The sequence below is a fragment of the Bos indicus x Bos taurus genome, chromosome 12 (genome assembly GCF_003369695.1).
Source record: "Bos indicus x Bos taurus breed Angus x Brahman F1 hybrid chromosome 12, Bos_hybrid_MaternalHap_v2.0, whole genome shotgun sequence".
NCBI lineage: Eukaryota > Metazoa > Chordata > Mammalia > Artiodactyla > Bovidae > Bos > Bos indicus x Bos taurus.
Genome location: NC_040087.1, coordinates 55987743 through 55998955, shown reverse-complemented (window position 1 = coordinate 55998955; position 11213 = coordinate 55987743). Strand labels below are relative to the sequence as shown.

The following is an 11213-nucleotide window of genomic DNA, read 5'->3' as shown; positions in this document are numbered from 1 at the left end:
GGGGCCAAGAAAGAACAGAAAATTATTTTGTTTTTGTCAAAAGAGTGGGATAGAAAATGGAATCAGTAGTAGATACCTGGAGAGTTAGTGAAGCTCAGGTCATGTAAAGTCTTGTTTACCATCCAGAGGTACTTGTTCTTCATTGTCAAGGTCTTGGGAAGAAACTCAGGGGTTAGTAGAAGGACTTGATGATATTGATTTGTAGAAAACTCACACTGAAAGCATAAAACTTCAGTGAACAAAGGTAACCACTGAGACAGGAACTGTGATTTGAGTGAGCCTGAGGTATAGTTAAAGTGACCAGTTGTGAGGCTTGAGGAATAGGAGGGTAGTCTCAGATCTGGCCTAGTGACTGGAGGATAGTACTATTGATGAAGATAGAGTTAGGATGCAGAACATGTATAAGGTGAGTGGGGAATAGTGATATCCAGTAAGGTCAGGGAGAGATTTTAGTAGCTTGTTAAAAATACAGATATGACCCACCACCAGATATATGTGAATATCTAGACAGCAAGGTGAGGAATATAGGGTGCAGATACACTTTTAAGAATAACTGATGCATAAGCAGCATGTGATTGCATAGATAAAAAGTACTAGCAGAGACAGATGGTGATATTACAAAGGAACCATCACAGAGAGAAGAACCAGAGGATAAAGATATCAAGCATAGAGAAGCATTATAGAAAGTGTATTATGAAGCTACCTCAGCAAAGAGATAGTATAAGATCAATTCAGCACAGAGTCGGACATGACTGAAGCAACTTGGCAGCAGCAGCAGCAGCTGAATTTGGCAATTAGAAACTCACTGACACTTTTATAAAGAATTCTGAATTTGCAGTAAAGAAAAAGTAAGTTGTTGGTCACACTGAACTGCCTCAGGGCTTTCCATATGCTAGGACATTTATCTTCCTCTGCTGGGTCAGCTATGGGGGCTGTGAAAATCCTAAACCCCAAGGCCAAGGTGGCCTGAGCCCAAGCAGCATTGGTGGTCAATATCAGTGCAGTGCAGGGGTTCAAGGGATGTAGGACGTGCTGAGGATCAACTTGGAACCTAAGGGCACCATGAAGATGCTTGCTTCTGGTGCTGGAGACATCAAGCTACTAAAGATGGAAATGTGCTTCTTCATAAATTGCAAATTCAACACCTGACAACCTCCTTAACAGCTAAAGTAGCAACAGCCCAGGATGACAAAACTGTGGATGGTATACTGCCAGTGTCCTAATCATTAGAGAGCTCCTAAAGCTCATGGCAGAAAGTGAAGAGGAACTAAAAAGCCTCTTAATGAAAATGAAAGAGGAGAGTGAAAACGTTGGCTTAAAGCTCAACATTCAGAAAATGAGAATCATGGAATCTGGTCCCATCACTTCATGGGAAACAGATGGGGAAACAGTGGAAACAGTGTCAGACTTTTTTTGGGAGGGCTCCCAAATCACTACAGATGGTGATTGCAGCTGTGAAATTAAAAGATGCTTACTCCTTGAAAGGAAAGTTATGACCAACCTAGATAGCATATTCAAAAGCAGAGACATTACTTTGCCAACACAGGTCAGTCTAGTCAAGACTATGGTTTTTCCAGTGGTCATGTATGGATGTGAGACTTGGCCTGTGAAGAAAGCTGAAAACCAAAGAATTGATGCTTTTGAACTGTGGTGCTGGAGAAGACTCTCGAGTGTCCCTTGGACTGCAAGGAGATCCAACCAGTCCATCCTAAAGGACATCAGTCCTGGGTGTTCATTGGAAGGAATGATGCTAAAGCTGAAACTCCAATACTTTGGCCACCTCATGCGAAGAGTTGCCTCATTGGAAAAGACTCTGATGCTGGGAGGGATTAGGGACAGGAAGAGAAGGGGATGACAGAGGATGAGATGGCTGGATGGCATCACCGACTCGATGGACATGAGTTTGAGTGAACTCTGGGAGTTGGTGATGGACAGGGAGGCTTGGCTTGCTGCAATTCATGGGGTCGCAAAGAGTCGGACACGACTGAGCAACTGAACTGAACTGAACTGAAAGCACATGGCTCTCTACATGTTTGAAGATCTTCATCCCAGAATAATTACAAAAATATTTGAAGCTTCAAAGGAAATGCACTTCAGTTTTTGGAACAAAGTAAAGAAAGAGATGGACAAGGAAACACTTATAGATAGATGTGCCCTGAATATCTCTGTGAACTAAAATTCATGCTGAACTTGCTGATGTCTTAACAGAGGCTACAGTGAACTCTATTTTGGGCATAAAAAGAAAAGATGAACCTATTGACCTCATCATGGTTGAGATCATGGGGATGAAACATAAACCTGAAACCAATCCAGGCTTAATCAGAAGTCTTGTTTTGGACTATGGGGCACAGCATCCTGATATGAGAAAGATAGTAAAAGAGGTGTACATCCTCAGATACAATGTGGTGTTATTAGAATATGAAAAAAAAGAGGTGAATTCTGTGTTGTTTTGTTTTTTTAAACAAGAGTAGAGAGGAGAAGGAGTAACTAGTAAGAGCTAAAACAAAATTCACTGAAGACAGAGTCAAAAAATAATAGACCCGAAAAAGAAAGTCTGTAGTGATTCGGATAAAGAATTTGCTGTTCTTCGTTGAAAGGAAATTGATACCATTTTCTTAGATGCTTTTGAAAAGAGGCAGACTAGATCTGAGAAGAGCTAAAAGGAGAAATATGGAAAGGCTGACTCTTGCTTATGATGGGCTAGCCCTAAATTTTCTTGGTGGTCCAAATCCTGATTGTTTGGGATGTGCAGGACTTGTCTATGAATATCCATCAGAAGAAAAGAAGTTCACCTTTGTTGAGAAATTAAACAGTCATTGTCCTCTCACATTATTGATCAAAGGACCAAATACGCACACACTGGCTCAAATCAAAGGTGCAATCATAAATGGCTTGAGTGCTAATAAAAATGCTATTGATGATGTCTTTGTAATCCCAGGCCTGGTGGAGTGGATAAGGCAATGGCAGAAGTCTTGATTAAATGCAAGCCCAGTATAAAAGTCAGGACCCAACTTGGAATGCATTTACTGATGCCTTGCTCATTATCCCCAAATTCTTGTTCAGCATTCTGGTTTTAAACCTTTGGAAACATTAGTTAAAATTCAAGCAGAACATTCGGAATCAGGTCTACTTGTGGATGTGGACTTGAACACAGGTGAGCCAGTGGTAGCAGAAGAAGTAAACATATGGGATAGCTATTTTGTGTAGAAACAGCTTCTTCACTTCTGCACTGTTATTGCCACCAACATTCTCCTGATTAATGAGATCATGAGAGGTGAAACGAATTCTCTAAAACACTGATCTGAAGCTTCCCTTGTATCATGTGAATCATGAGGACTCTACAGAACGATCTAAGAATATAGCTACAGAATTTTTGTTCAAGCTTCAAAGAATTTTCAAAGTATTTTATTTTCTTTTTACATATAAAAAAGGTGAGAACTCTGGTACTTATTCAGATTCTGAAGTTCTAAAATTATAATCACAGTATTTTTGAAATTGCCCTGCAGTGCACACACATACAGGGCCATAAATTACCAAAAAAACAGGATGTTTTGCTTTAGCTTCCCTAATAGAAACATACATGTTAGATAAGCATATGTTATCTACCTTGTTATTAAATTTTCCTTGAAAAACACAAACAAAAAGAAAAGAAAACTTAAGTTGCCATAAATTTAGATGTTCCAGATAAGTACTTTTTCTAGAAATTCTCTTGTTGAGCTTTCTCTGGAATTAACTAAAATTTAGTTTCAGATAAGGGGGAAGTTAACAATAAATTTTTGATTTATCTCTGTCATTTTGGTGGACAAAATTGAAACTATTATGCAAAATTAGAAATATTAAGTTGGACCATAAAGAAAGCTGAGAGCCAAAGAATTGATGCTTTTGAATTGTGGTGTTGGAGAAGTCTCTTGAGAGTCCCTTGGACTGCAAGGAGATCCAACCAGTCCATCCTAAAGAAAATCAATCCTGAATATTCATTGGAAGGGCTGATACTAAAGCTGAAGCTCTAATACTTTGGCCACTTGATGCAAAGAACTGACTTATTGGAAAAGACCCTTATGCTGGGAAAGTTTCCTGAAACTTTCCTACCGGAGGAGGAGGAGGCAATCAGAGATAAGATGGTTAGATAACATCACTGACTCAGTGAACATAAGTTTGAGAGACAGTGGGAGACAGTGAAGGACCCTGAGGCCTGGCATGCTGCAGTCCATGGGGTTGCAAAGAATTGGATGTGACAGCTACAACTACAACGACAATTTAGAAGAAAATTATCATAGGAAACTTCTTGTCTGGCCTTTTATTTACAGATTAGAAAACTGATGGATGGTGATATGGAAGAAATGGAAAACACACCTCATAGTCCTTCTTAATTAATAATTTAATATAGTTTGAGACAGTCAATCATCTAGCATTAAAATGGATAAGAAATCTGTGTTTAACTGACACAAAGAGATTTGCCTCAACTCTGTAATAAAAATTGAATTTAGTCATGACAGTTTTGGTTGACATTTGCCAAGATGTCATCAAGTAGGTGATTGAACTTACTTTTTTTCATGCTTGAATGTCATGGTGATGGTGTAAGTTGCACAAGGTATAATAAAACTTAGAGATTAGAACTGTTGATTCTGAATTTTTGTTTCTTCCAACCACATGATATCAAAACAAATTAAAAAATGGAAAAATTCCTACTAGTGACTTGTAATAAATCTGGGCTTTATTTTTCTATATTTCTATACAGAGTGTTTTTTATTTAGTGGAAATAAGAAATAATAATTAAAAAAGAAAATAGAGAGTCTTTCCCTGGAGTAGCCAAAAAGAGCAATTCACTGGTGACCACTCTCAATTGCTTTGGTACAATAAAGGATATTGATTCATGGGTGTTGCACAAAGAGTGAGGACTTTCAGCCCTAACGTGCCTAGAAAAGTAAATGATATAAGGGGAATAAGTTCAGGAGTAAAATGTGATCAGGGAAAATGCTAATATAATATTCAGTGGTGCAAAACTTCAGACCTGTTGCAGTATTCAAAATGTAGCATGATTTTTTTTTAATGCATGATAGATACATAAATCAGAACAGTAAGCCAAAAACAAAGAGAGAAAATGGATCCAAAATCAGCAGACCAAAAATAGAAGGGGATTGCAGTTATGGGAACTGAGAATGAAGACAGAAGCTGAGCTGAACAAGACTGACAGCAAAAGGATAATGAGAGGTGAAAGAGTTGAGAGGCAGTGCAGAGGGAGAGCTACAAGCTAACCCGACAGAAAGGAGGAAGCTGACCGCAGGCTAATCAAAAAGTCGCAGCTGTATGAGAACAGGAAGGAGCGTCAGTAAATCACATAAAAGGCAAAGGGGAAACCACCCGTTGGAAACACTGGTTGATGTGCGAGAAGGAAATGTTGGACTTGTAAAAACAGTATTGTGTTTATTAAAGGGATGGCTGCATCAATATATTAAACTTGATGTCAAATTTCAATAAAAGGCACATTTGGAATTTATACTTATGAACGTATATGGCATTTATCTTTGTACATCTGCAAGATTTTGTTGTGTTTTCAAAGCTCTACTAAAGGAACCCATAAGTTTCAAGGTGGTCAGATGGGGAATTTGAAATGTGTGAGCCTGTAAAATGATTAGGTACAGTAAAGAATGAACACTTAATCAGTTAAATTTCCCAAAAGTAAAATAGTTTTGACAGAGCTAGTAAATTAAATCTGAACCCAAGGGGGTCAGTTAAATTAGATTAGTCTGCTTCTGGTTCATACTGGGGGTGAGAGAAGGTTATAGATGACACTTCTGAACCTTAAATGATTCCAATTTATTTGAAGGGCTTGACTACTTTCTCCTTGTGATACTCTTTCTTTTCCTGGCTTGTATCATGCTGTCTGTATCAGCTGTTTTTTGTCATTGTTTTTTTTTTTTTTTTTTTTTTTTTTAACTCCTGCCCACTCTTACCTCCATCTCACTCTCTAAATATGGAGGTATTTTCAACCCACTTTCTTTATACTCTCTGCCCTTCAAGTTCATCTTCTTTTAGGAATACAATTCTTAATCTGGGGAAATAACTCCAAACTGTGTCACTAGCTGTGAACTTCCCCTAGATTCTCCCACTGAGTAGTGGGAAATTTCACTTTTCTATGTTGCTGTTTTGGCAATAAGATAGTTGATTCTGAACTTTTTCTCTTTCATATTTTTTTTCTATTTATTCTGTTTCCTATTTTTACTCTTTTTGTTTCTCCTTCTGTTAATGACGCTAGTATCATCTCAGCTGCCCAGGTAGCCTGAAACCCTGAAAACCTTCACCTTACCCCTCACAAATCATGAGTTATAAGCCCTTTCAATTCTTCCAAGTAATGCCACATATGATTCATTCATGTGTTCATTTAGCAAAACTTAATCTACTATTTCTTAAGTAATTTTTATAACTGTCAAACACCTGGTATATTGTTGCAAATGTCCCATCCACATTCCTTACCTCATAAATTTTCTAATGACGAAAAAGAATACAATATAACAGTTTAAGTAGTATGTGTTTCTCTTGGATGACATTTGAAAGAAAATACATTTCTTTCCTCAAGCTCAGTAAAAGGCCACTCATTTCAAAATGCTGTTTATAGTCAATTCTGATTAAAAATAAGTTTTTTCCTAGCGTTGCAATCCATTGTTTCTTAAATGTACTGAATGACATCATTTTAAAATATTCTATCATCAAATATGACCAAACACTTGGAGTAAGGACTCCTGAAATGCCCTGTATAGCAAAGCTGAGTTTGAAAGTCTATCTTACTCTCCAAACATCCCTAAAATGTGATTTTTACAGAATTCTTTTAAAAACAGGTTTGCATGACACAGAGCTCCTAGTCAAGTATGCTTTTTTTTTTTTAAATATCACTTGGCATTTTTTTTTCACTTTCTCCTCAGTAAAGTAGAAAATAATAAGAGTGGAAAAAAGCAAAATAATGCTTTCAACCTCACAGGAAAACATTCTGAGTCATGTTTTAGACTAAACAATCAGTATTTCCTCTAGCACGTCTGTGTGAGCATTTTTGAACCTATAAATTTGTATTTCTAACTGCTACCTTTCCTCCTGGAAGTTCTTTCCGCTCACATATTTTGTGGACATAGAAAAGGTACACAGTAGTCTAATATGGTTCTGCCCTTCCCATACTTCTGTTTCAACTAAAACCCCTCATTTGAATCTGTTTCAACTAAACTTCTGTTTCAACTAAAACCCCTCATATCGTGAGAGCCTCCTGATGTTTTCTTATGCTCTGCTTTTCCAATCCAATCCTGTATTAGCTCTGGATTTATCATATTATAAAAGTAAATTATTTCACATTTATTTAGAATACACAATAAATGATCTAAATGACTGCCTAGATGCCATTACATTTTTTAACCATCAAGAACATTCTAGACACATACTACAATTAATTGTAACAAATATTTACCAGAAAATGGAGATACTGAAGGGAGATTTCATTAAATATATTGACAAAGGGACAATATTTTTCTATATTATTTTTTACTAGTCAACTTGAAAAGACTATATGTAATTACTTATGTTTATTTCAATGCTCCAAAACAATTTAACTATTTATTGGCACATCGATAATAATTTCCTATTGACATTTCAGGTGAAAACACAAGTGAATTCAAAGATTAAGGAAGATTACACTGTTAGCATAATTCAGTTCTCTTCTATCACCAAGTATTAGTGTCTCTGATTTATAGCATCTCTTGTTTTTCATGTAGTAAATCATTTTCCCTCCCCCCTTCCTTCCTTCCTTTCTTTCTTTTTTCCTCCTGTCTCACTCTCTATCTTTGTCTCTCTCTCATCACATGTAAACACACACACACATGCACACACACACACACATGCACACACACACACACACACACGTACACACACACACAGCCCTGTCACAGAGAGGAATTACTTTTTATTTGTCTGACCAGATTGGTACCTGTTGTAAAACATATGCTATATTTGTTAATTAGACTCATGGGATTAAATTAATTTACCCTAAATCAAGACTGACTAACAATTCTAAGTGCAGACAACCACTATGCCTATTCTTTTATGAGACCTACAGATATAGCCTCTGATTAACAACAACAACAAAATTTATGCCTTTTTGTTTCTCACTTTAGGACAAATTTTGATTCTAAAGTTAACATGCAGGATGCTCAATTCAGGAAGAAACACTACTCATGTAGAGGAAACATTTCAGTTATTATCTCCCTCTCCTTGTCCTTGCTCCTGCTCTATCGTGCCTGATTCTTTGCTAACCTTTGGACTGTAACCATCAGGCATCTCTGTCCATGGTATTTTTCAAGCAAGAATACTGGAGTGGGTTGCCATTTCCTTCTCCAGGGGATATTCCCAGCTCAGAAATCAAACCTGCATCTCCAGAGTCTCCTGCATTGCAGGCAGATTCTTTCCCTGCTGAGCTATTAGGGAAGCCATCTCCCTCTCATACTTTAATAATTACACAGATTAGGTTACATTTTCTGCCTAACCATGACCCCATTAATACATAAATTCCACATTTATTTTCAATAGTCAGTGATTTAAGAGCAAATAAATCCTGTTGGTAATATTTTATATAATATTAGAAAATACCAAAAAAGTTATGCAGCTTCAGTACCTTTCACCAGCACAGCGTTATTGAAAAGGTTTGAATCTGAGAGCAATTAGGAGGGTCCTACTCACTCCCACTTGTCACAGTCCCATCACTCCACATGGGATGAAGCATGGCTGCTTCCCACTTATAAGTTAATTCTGAAGTCCAATCCACTTGAGACCCCTTAAAAAAGAGAGATTGTCTCTTTTCCAAAGCTACTGCTCCCATTTGTGCTCAGAATATGAATTGACACTTTGTACTGAAAAGTCCATGCTGTGCCTTCTTCATTCCCATGGACCTGAAAGCTCACTTAACTCTCACTTATTTTAAAATGACCACTATTTTTTTTTCTTTTTGGTTGAGAGTAAAACAGAATGTTCATGACTAGTATCTAAGTCTTCCACATGGCTTTTATGGATATCCACTGGTACTTAATGGCTATTCACTAGTACTGAAGAGGTAAAAGAAATGAGTTCTTAGCAGTTTAAAAATACAATTAAAGAAGAATGTATTTATGTCTACAACTTCACTTCTTATATAATCATAAAATTTTTAGTGCTTGGAAAGAATATTAGCTAATTTCTTCTTTCAGTAGCACAGAAATTGAGGCCCATAATAGAAAACCAAATTACTCAGTTGATGATTATGCTTGATTCATGCTCATATCATAAGCCATGTCTTCTTCTCAATGACTAGAGAAGACTCATTAAATAGTCTTTTCTTCAATACTTATGGTGCAGGCCGTAGGTAGTGGAGTAAAATACAACAAAGCAGACTAATGACTCCTTTCCCTTCATTGAAAGAAATGGCCTTCCCTGCTGCTGCTGCTAAGTTGCTTCAGTCGTGTCCGACTCTGTGCAACCCCATAGACGGCAGCCCACCAGTCTCCCCCGTCCCTGGGATTCTCCAGTCAAGAACACTGGAGTGGGTTGCCATTTCCTTCTCCAAAGCATGAAAGTGAAAAGTGAAAGTGAAGTCGCTCAGTCGTGTCCAACTCTTCGAGACCCCATGGACTGCAGCCCACCAGGCTCCCCCGTCCCTGGGATTCTCCAGGCAAGAACACTGGAGTGGGGTGCCATCACCTTCTCCGATGGCCCTAGATACTGACAAACACTTTGGTTCAGTCCTAACTGTCTGTCTTCTACACTTCCCAGTCTCATTGTCAAAGCTGAAACTGCTTTATCATTGCTCTTCCTCTCTAATATTTTAAATTTAAATCTATTTTAATTTAAATATAAATAATATATTTATAAGTAGAAACATGTGTATGTACATATAGAATGGATAAACTTAATTGTAATGTGTTTGCCTCACAGAAGTCAGAATTTTTAATGAATGTTTTTCATAAAGAAAATTTATTTAGACATATCATGTCTAATTATTTTGTTAAAATTTCACTTTAGTATGACTGCTCAATAAGTAATATTCATAATTTAAATAGCTTAAGTGTATAACATATATAATGAATTAAATTATAACTAATTTAATACTTTTTATTATAAATCTCCATCCTTTGTCCAGAGTGCTTTCTCACTCTGTACATGTTTAATGTTACATACAGAATGGAGATTCTAGCTTATTCTTTTATTTAAGATCACTGAGAGCTTATAGTCAATTAACTTTCACTAATGTTGAATGTCTCAATAAATCTATATATTTCCAATAAGATGAACTGATATTGTAAAGATATCCTCAAAAGGATCAAGAAGAGAAGAACAGTTTGTCACTAAATGATCTATCTAAGGATAAAATCTTGGTCTTCTTCCCTGTAGCGTTAGTTCTCTCTGGTTAATTTAGTTGGCTTGTAGTAAATGACTTGAAGGCTGACCTAACGTCTAGATATTGCTCTGTGAAATGTTCTGTATTTTGTGTCTTCTATTTACTTTTGAGGAGTCGATATTTCTCTACTCAACTGCAAACCTAGTTTTGTATTCCCTTGTTACTTTCCTTAGCAGAGTTAACACTATATTATTATCTTTTTTTAACGGTAATAGTTGACTGCTGCCTTGCAGCCCCTAACCACTTCAATTCCCCTTGGTTTTCAAACAAAAAGATTGGAAATGCACATAACTTCAACTTTCACAAATTCACTGAACCTGAAAAGCTAAGAAAACCTTGTTAAATGCTGGAGCAGCACACTAGAAAAAGTCTAACGCAGTTGAGGAATATAACGGAATTAATGATCTCACTGCATGAAGAAACGAAATCAAAGCGGAAGAACAAAGAGGATATTTAAACAGAGTGGAAAGTGGATATAAATGTGTTTTAAGTATATTAATTAATACAGAGTACCAACCTCTAGCTTTAAAATATCTACATTTGCATTTATAAATAAGAATGCTTACTTTTTTATTAATTGCTTAAACTAAGGAATGTGTTAGACTAAGCTCTGCTTTTCCAATATTTTTTTTCTCTTTTTCAATATTATTACCATTATTTTGGATTTGATCATTTATTTCCAAATAGTTCATATACTTTATTCGCTTTTTGAAATTTTCACAATTAAGTGGGACTTCACAAACTGTTTGAATGAGAAAGAATACAGCATATAATTCTTTTCTTCAGTAAAATATGTTAAACTTAGAAG

General features: G+C 36.5%; 1 pseudogene; it reads left to right on the top strand.

Annotated features, from left to right (window-relative positions):
• Nucleotides 1-925: 925 nt before the first annotated feature.
• Nucleotides 926-3300, top strand: LOC113902111 (annotated as a pseudogene).
• Nucleotides 3301-11213: the final 7913 nt, after the last annotated feature.